An 8,260-nucleotide genomic window follows, 5' to 3' on the forward strand; every position below is an offset into this window, starting at 1 on the left:
TTTTAGCCCAGATTTTTTTGTGCCTGGATTCACCCCATTGTTCACCCCCAGTTTCATTCCAGCAACAGCCTGTTTCAGCTTATTGTTGTAAACAACCGTGCTTTCTGTGTTGATGATCATTCTCGCGGGCATCAGCCACGCCCCCGGGGCACACCGCAAGGTTGAGTCTGACATTCGCTTGATCCACCGCCAACTGATACCTTTGCACGCTCTGTGACAAGTCTGGCTGTCTGATCGCGTCTTCCATCAAAACCAAAAACTAGCTCTGGGCTTCTTTCGCTTGACCTCCTTCTCCAAGAATACTGCTGCGCACGTTGACTTGCGCACCCAAGATGCAGTAAACATGAGCATCAGGCGAGCTTTTAATTGTCGGTGATTTTAATCTACATGTGGATTCTTCTTAGTGTTCAAAAGAACATAAGGAGGAAGCTCGAACGTAACTGGCGACGTACAAGATTACCTGCAGATAGAGAACGGTATGTGTTTCAGAACAGTGTTGTTAATGACATGATTGCCTCCGCGAAGCACACATTTTATTCATCAGTGATCCAGGAAAGCTCAGGGAACTCTGGACTTCTTTTTAAGACAATAGAGAAGCTTCTGCACTCCAATCCAGTCCAGCGTTATCCATCTGGGCCTAATAACTGTTCTCTGTCCGAATCATTTGTTGAATATTTTAGTGACAAAATTGTTAAAATCCGCAATGACCTTGACAAAGTTGATGGAACTCTGAATGACGGTCAAGTTACTTCATGCACTGCTGAGTCTGAAAGCTGTCTAGCTGGTCAGCTGCTAAGTGAATTTAAACTGGTCAGTGAGGAGGTCGTATCTGGTTTCGTGAATCACCTGTGTTCAAAGTCCTGTACGCTTGATCCAGTTCCATCTTCAGTGTTCAAAAGGTGCCGTCATTATCTGCTTCCAGTGATCACTCGTATAGTTAACTTGTCTCTTACAAGTGGCCAAGTACCTGATAGATTCAAGGTTGCCATGTTGAAGCCGTTGTTGAAAAAGAGTGGAGCTGATCATGAACTATTTCTAACTTTCGTCCTTTCTCGAACTTATATTTTCTATCCAAAGTTACGGAGAAAGCAGTTGCAGCACAATTAATGGACCACCTTAATGATAAGTAAAAGTCTGCATGCGAGCCAAGTGGCCCATCAGGCCGGAGCTTATCTTGGTTTCTGTAGCATGAAGCGACTAGGAGTATTTCTACTCCCCCCTGGATGGGATGCTAGTCCATCGCAGGGTTACCCCCAGCATTAAGTTTGCCGGTACCCATTTATACACCTGGGTGAAGAGAGGCACTGTGAGAGTAAAGTGTCTTGCCCAATGACACAACACAATGTCCCCGGCCAGGGCTCGAACCCGGACCGCTCGATCCGGGGACGAGCGCACTAACCATGAGGCCACCGCGCTAATGAAGGCTTATTAGAAGAATTTCAGTCGGCATATAAATCTCATCACAGTACAGAGACTGCGCTTGTGAGAGTTCAAAATGATATTTTGAAGGCTATTGACAATAACAGTTCGGTTATATTACTATTGCTCGATTTATCGGCTGCGTTTGATACTGTCGATCATTCGATTTTGTTATCTAGACAACAGAATCGCTTTGGTATTAGGAACACTGCTCTTAATTGGTTTCATTCGTACCTTCACTCACGCGAACAGTTTGTTTCTGTTAATGGAATTGAATCGTCAAAGAAGAATTTACCCAACGGGGTACCACAGGGTTCTGTGCTGGGACCCTTGCTGTATTCCCTTTTTACAAGTCCGCTGGGTGACATAGCCAGAAAGCATAGCATACCGTTTCATCTCTATGCAGATGACACACAGTTGTACTTGTCGTTTACATTCAACTGTCCTAATCACCTATCAAGCTCAAAGATGGCAGAATTATGTGTTAAGGATATTGGGGACTGGATGCTGCGCAACAAACTTAAGTTAAATCAGGATAAGAATGAAATTTTGTTTATTAGTTCTAAATATCGTCCACGACCACCCCTCGACTATATACGAGTTGGTGATGAAGTAATCAAGTCTAAAAAACAGGCCAGGAATTTAGGAGTTGCATTCGATCAATGTTTGGATTTCAAAGAACACGTTAAAATAACCTGCAAGAGCGCATTTTTCCGCATTCGTAGTATAGCTAAAATTAGGCGATACCTATCCCAGAGTACTACTGAGACTATTGTTCACGCTTACATAACATCGCGTTTGGACTATTGTAACGCCCTACAGTACGGTCTCCCAAAGTATCTGATTAATAGACTTCAGCTTGTACAGAACTCAGCAGCTCGCCTTGTTACCTTGACTAGAAGGCAGGAACACATCACACCAATACTAAGGAGCTTACATTGGTTGCCAGTTCATTTTAGGATTATTTTCAAAATATTGTTGTTAACTTACAAAGCTCTGAGTTGACTGGCCCCTGATTACACTAGAGACCTGCTGCGATTTACCATTTCTAATCGCACACTGGGATCTTCAAACGACAGGTTGCCTGATGAGCCTAGAGCAAATCTTAAAACGTATGGTGAAAGGGCTTTTTCCGTGGCGGCGCAAAGGCTCTGGAACAAATTACCCCTCCAGATCAGACTTTCATCATCAGAAGCAGTTTTTAAGGCTAACCTTAAGACTTATTTTTTTAAGCGTGTATTTGATTTGTAATTTTTACGTTTTTTTTGTAGCCTTATTGCATTATATAGCGTATTTAATTCTTAGGATTTTAACTTTTAGGATTTAGGATTTTGGGTTTTTAAAGGATTAGGATTTTAATTTTAGGATTTTAAACTTAGGATTTTAATTTTAAAGTATTGTAAAGCGCCATGGCCAATTAGTGGAAGATGGCGCTATATAAATGTATATTTATTTTTATTTTTTTATTTTATTTATTTTATTTTTAAACAAAGGCTTCGATTGACTGATTGATGCGCGAAAGGCCTGTCTGCGTCAAACCGGCGGCTGTGTTTGGGGCGAACCAGTCATACTGGGCCACGGCATCAGGCTCAATGAAAGAAAGCAAATTTCCTTTGCTTGTCGCCCCGCCTTCATCACTGTATTTATAGAACCCTCCTGGATAAGCGGTTCCTGTTCTCATTGACCCGTGCCCTATCACGCCAATGTATACGCTTCCCAAGTCGTGGTTTTTCTCGTGTGTGAAGCGAAAATCGCTCGTTGAATTTATTCCAAACTCGTCGCATATTCTTTTGTATGAAGCCACGTCATAATGATTGTCGAATTTATTGAATGTTGGGTCGCCTGGCAAAGCGCTGATGTTCTGAATACCGCCAAGCTGGCACAAAATTCGCCTGACCGTGAAATACACGTGGGATTGATAAAAAAAAGCCCTTACTTGCGGCGGCAGTGCCAGACCGCTGTCATCGCTTCCACTGGTAGAAGCAAAGATTTCTCGAGAAATTCCACAACCTTGTGTCGCACAGAAAACTGCAAAGTTTAGTTGTTGTGGCCAATATTTCATGTCGGGCCCTCCAAGCCACCTCTTTGATTTGGCCGCAGTGTTGTGCCTGAGTTTTGTTTGTTGAAATATTTCTCTGAATTTTGTCACGAAGGTGTCTCAGGTCACGTCGATGTTTATGTTTTGGTTGAATATTTTCTGAAGGCTCGGCGCCGTTTTTGTGAAATCTACGGCTGGGATTGGCAGTGCTGTTTTTGTTATCATTGGCGACAATTGATAGTGAAAGCCCGCGACGCCCATCAGACCTAGCGCAGATTTCACTGCCTGACTCCAATACTGCCTGTCTGAACCAAACACGCTTTGAAGAGCCCCCTCCCCTGCTTTGAAAAACATTTCTGCTGCGATGTCGCGCGTTTCATCAACATTTATTTGTGCCGCGAATTGATGTTTATCAGCATTCGGGAGCTGTTTTGTGAATGCTGCCCACGCGCTTTTTTTAGCCGCGGCTTCTTTGGCTTTCGTGTCTGGCCTTTGCGCCCGTTTTTCAACGCCTCCATTTTGAATATGTTATATTTGTACGATATAAAATGGTTGTGCTTACGATTGTCGCGCAAAATAACGGGGAAACTGTGTACTTTGAGGAGCCGCTCCCGAAGGTACATTTCATCAGACTCCTCTCTTGCAGTTTGTACAATAGCTGGCACAATCTGAAAAAAGAAGGTTCAGCTGAGTTGGGGCCCCAGGATGTTCCAGCCAAGGCGGTTTCCAAAATCCCCCCTAGGCATATACTTTAGAGATCTTGGCAAAAGTAATAGACAGCCTGTACTCGCAATATAGTTATAACCAATTAGATACATAAACAAATGAACCTGTTGGCCAGCTTGTAATTAGAAATTTTGGGCGAACACTAGTTACCCTTGATCGTGATTTAGCCAATTTGTTTGGTATTAAGCGTAATTTAAAAACCATAACACATATAAAACGGCTTACATCCCCAACGACATATTTTGTTCATTGCTATCTGATCGACAAAACCAAAAACTTTTTAAACAGGAAGAGATCAGATGTTTTGGCTAGATTTGATATAAAAGGCTTGCCTTATGCAAAAGTAAGCTACGATTCTACTCTGCAACAGGTGTTGCGTGACTGTTCTACAGACGCCCATATAAATAGCATAACTGTCAGCGTCAAAGATGACTAAGGCGAGCTCTTTGATTTCAAAGGCATACAATTTGAATTAGAAATTAATTAACGCTTTTTATACCATGTCGTCTGCGAATGTTCTGCCTTCTGCTCCTCCTGAAAGCTCTCGGGAGCCTCTCTATCCCGTACTGACGGTACTAGCTGAAAATGTCCGTTTGCAAAAGATCGACGAGATAGCCAAAGTTTTGGACCAAGAGGTCGGCCACTATCGCCTCGTTGCGAAAAAATACAAACGCGCAAATATTCGTTAATTGGAGTGCTGCGGGCTCCAGTTTTCTTTCAGCAGCGTTTTCAAGCGCGAGCTTTGGTTCGGCTCTGTCTGTGGTTGGCCTGCCGGCCACAATTCCATTAGGTGGCGTTGGCGGCTGGTTCGCTCTCGTTTCTTCAGGGCTGATAATCGCCAGCAAGGAACTTGAGGCCAAAATTAAAAAGCATCAAGAGATTACCACGCTCGCCGTTGCCAAACGCGACACGATCAGCAGGCTGTTATCCAAAGCTTTGAATAACAACACCGTGTCTGCCCACGAAGTTTGACATCATTCTTTCCGAGTTTCAGCAGTACAACTTCCTAGAGGAACAAGTCAGAGCCAAGCTGCTTCGCCAACCATGGAGCTGAAAGATTATTGATATTGACAAACTGGCGAAAGATATCCGCGGCACAGTTGAAGCCGAATTGATAAAAAAATAACCGACCCCTCCGCTTCGAATTGACATTTGAAAACACAAAGTTTCATTTGCATAATTATTATAAAAACTTGCGGAAACTTGTGTCCGCGATGATTGTCAGTTTCCACTTGATCGTGTTTCTTGTGAGTGAATATTTCACGCCTGAGTGGCAGAGAAACGTGCGATTCAGGTTGTTTAAGGCCTTCAGACTACGGCTTCCGGTTGCGCAGTCCCCTTGGCTTCAGTTAAAGCCGGTTTCATTTGGCATTCCAAAGCGCCACCACTCATCTCCTCCTCCTTTCTCTCGGGCATTGAAAGTTTTTGGCTTCTTTTGGCTTTGCTCCACTGGCCCTTTTCTTCCGCGGCCCATTTTGTTATGCCTTGGCCCTGCCATTCTTCGATTGCTTTCTTCTTTCCCCTTGCCAAAAACCAGCCTCGTTTTACTAATCGCTATCCTCGCAGCCAGAAACCTCGGGCCAAAAGCAGCAAAACTTCTTAAAATTTTGTTAGAATCTTCTAGCTTTTCCAACGCAACGACCACCGGCTGTGAGATTTTTCAATGAAATTCCATCGATGGCGATGAATTTGTCGCCCACCGGCTTTCCAAAATACCAAGGATATTGAGGTGGCGGGTCGGCGAGCTTGATAAGAGGCGGCTGGGGTGGATAAGCAAGGACGGCGAGATCGTTTGTTGGCGGCTCGGTGACGTCGATGAGGAGTTCGGCCGGGGGCTGGTCGAGTCCAAGAAGATCGGCGGTCGTAGGTCTGTTGGCATTGATAATAGGCGTTATCTTTTGATATCCACGGGTAGGCAAGTGTTCAAATGGGTTGTGCGACAACAGACGGCTTGCTTGCGGCGCGCACCCTCACTAGCAGATGAAGGGTCTGACAAATACTGGCAAAATTTTTGCCGCCGAGCCGAGCCGGCGAGGCGAGGCGAGTCGAGTCGAAGCAGCATAAATTTTGACGGTATTTGTCAGACCCTTCATCTACTACTATTATCGTTTCTGGTAGGCTCCCGAGCCCGTTTTGAGCGGGTTTCTTCCCCACGATCGAATTAACCAGCTACTTTAGGGTATCTTTAAAAATAACCCAATGAGTCTTGTTTTAACAAAGAAAATCGTGTTATTTTATTGTTTGCGTTGAATCTATAATATCATAAAGCACACAAGGAATTCATAGCCATGTATGCTAGCCAGCAACCTCGCGGCCGAGGCACCAGACTCTTATTTACGTAAAGGAGTGCCGTTGAACTTTAAAATCCTGACCTTGATTAGGAAAACGATGAAGCAAAATACCTAGCACATGTAGGAGAACACCCTCCTTGTTGAGGGGGATGGAGGAGGGCAATTTCCTGAAGAACGACAGTTTTTTTTCTCACCCCTTGGTTGAGCATGATTTGTTTTGGTGGGCAATAGCTAGTGCAATAATTTTTTTGAAGTAAAGCACAGGACCTATATAGTAAAAAGCACTTCCTTGATTTTTTTTCCCATGGCTCGCCTAGAACGATTTTTTCCCTCAGTTTATGCAGTGCAGGGTTTTTTGGTAGAAATTGACCTCCTCTCCTTTAGAGTGAAATTAGACTGCGGAGACTAACAAGCATTTTCTTGTCCTGAAATTAGGTGATGTTTATTGAAGAAAAAATGTTTACAGGGAACTTTCTGAGGAATGTAGAAATTTCTGCTAGGAAAAAGACAAGATTTAAATGATACCTGCAACTAGAAAACACTTTTAACGATGCTTGTCTGTTAATTAGTATGGACCATGATGGTCCCCTGAGATTAATTCTGACAAATTGACTCGTTGTGTGCCCTTGTAGAAGCATACAACAATTTACGAATACCTTATTGAGGGATATAATTTGGTGAGATCGTATATACTAATACAGTGTGATATAATGCTGTTATCAGCACACCACGCTACTTGAGCAAACCCCACTAACTCCTCTCTTCGGTTTGAAAGCGTAAATTGTAAAGCTCTAAAAACTGAGCAAGCAGAGATACTTCTGTCTCCCGTTTTTCTTTGTATCGAGGGGTACCGGTATCAACTACGTGTCTTTCCTTTGGTATAATAAAAGAGCAAAGACGAACAAATTCGGGTGATTCGGCCTTTATTTGTTCTTATGCTTAAATTACAGTCTCGTTAATTTTGTATTTTAGTTATTTTTAAAAGTTGCTCGCAATTCCTGACTTCAGAATTTCGCTGATTTACATAGTTACTTAAGCGTTTACTTTTCCATGTAATCATTTAAATACTAATCTAAGGCTGTCATCATTAGCACCATCAGCAGGGCCCAGCTGTTGTGTACTGAAATAGAAAAGGAAAACTTGTGATTTTTTCAATCAGTTGTAAATTTTGCTTCCGTTTGTCAGAGAGAAGTAAGGTTATGTCAGTAGCGGCTCTATGATTGCACGTTAATAATTTTTATGTCTTAAAAGATATCTTCCATGTTTTACGTCCATATAGTCAAATACACCCTTATCTACTTTCAGCAACAGTGGTAAAACTACAGGTGAGAGAAGGACATATTATTTATTATATTTCAATGCCAGAAAGTGAAAAAATACACCAGGATTATTAGCTAATTGGTATAGTTCTTTACGATAACTGTTCCCTTACGGTCAACATGAAAAGAACACTTTTAAGGATACTAGGAACAGTTTACTTACGGGTCAGGGTTACAATCAAATTCATACGTACTTAATCATAACAACAGCACGTACGCGGCGTATATCCACAGAGGTCAAAATCATAACCACAGAATATAGTTCCTTGGGGGCACTGACCATACATACAGGTACCGGTCTCACTGCTACAGTGCACTAAAAGAAAGGAACGGATTGTTTAGGTGTTTACAAGAAAAACTCTTCAGTTCCCAAACTCAGCTTCAGACGTATTGTACAACTCAGCTAAACAGAATACAAACAACAAACGCTGTTGTCATCAATACAAGGGAACACTCACCTGAACGTT

This window comes from Orbicella franksi, chromosome 13, assembly GCF_964199315.1.
Source record: "Orbicella franksi chromosome 13, jaOrbFran1.1, whole genome shotgun sequence".
Lineage (NCBI taxonomy): Eukaryota > Metazoa > Cnidaria > Anthozoa > Scleractinia > Merulinidae > Orbicella > Orbicella franksi.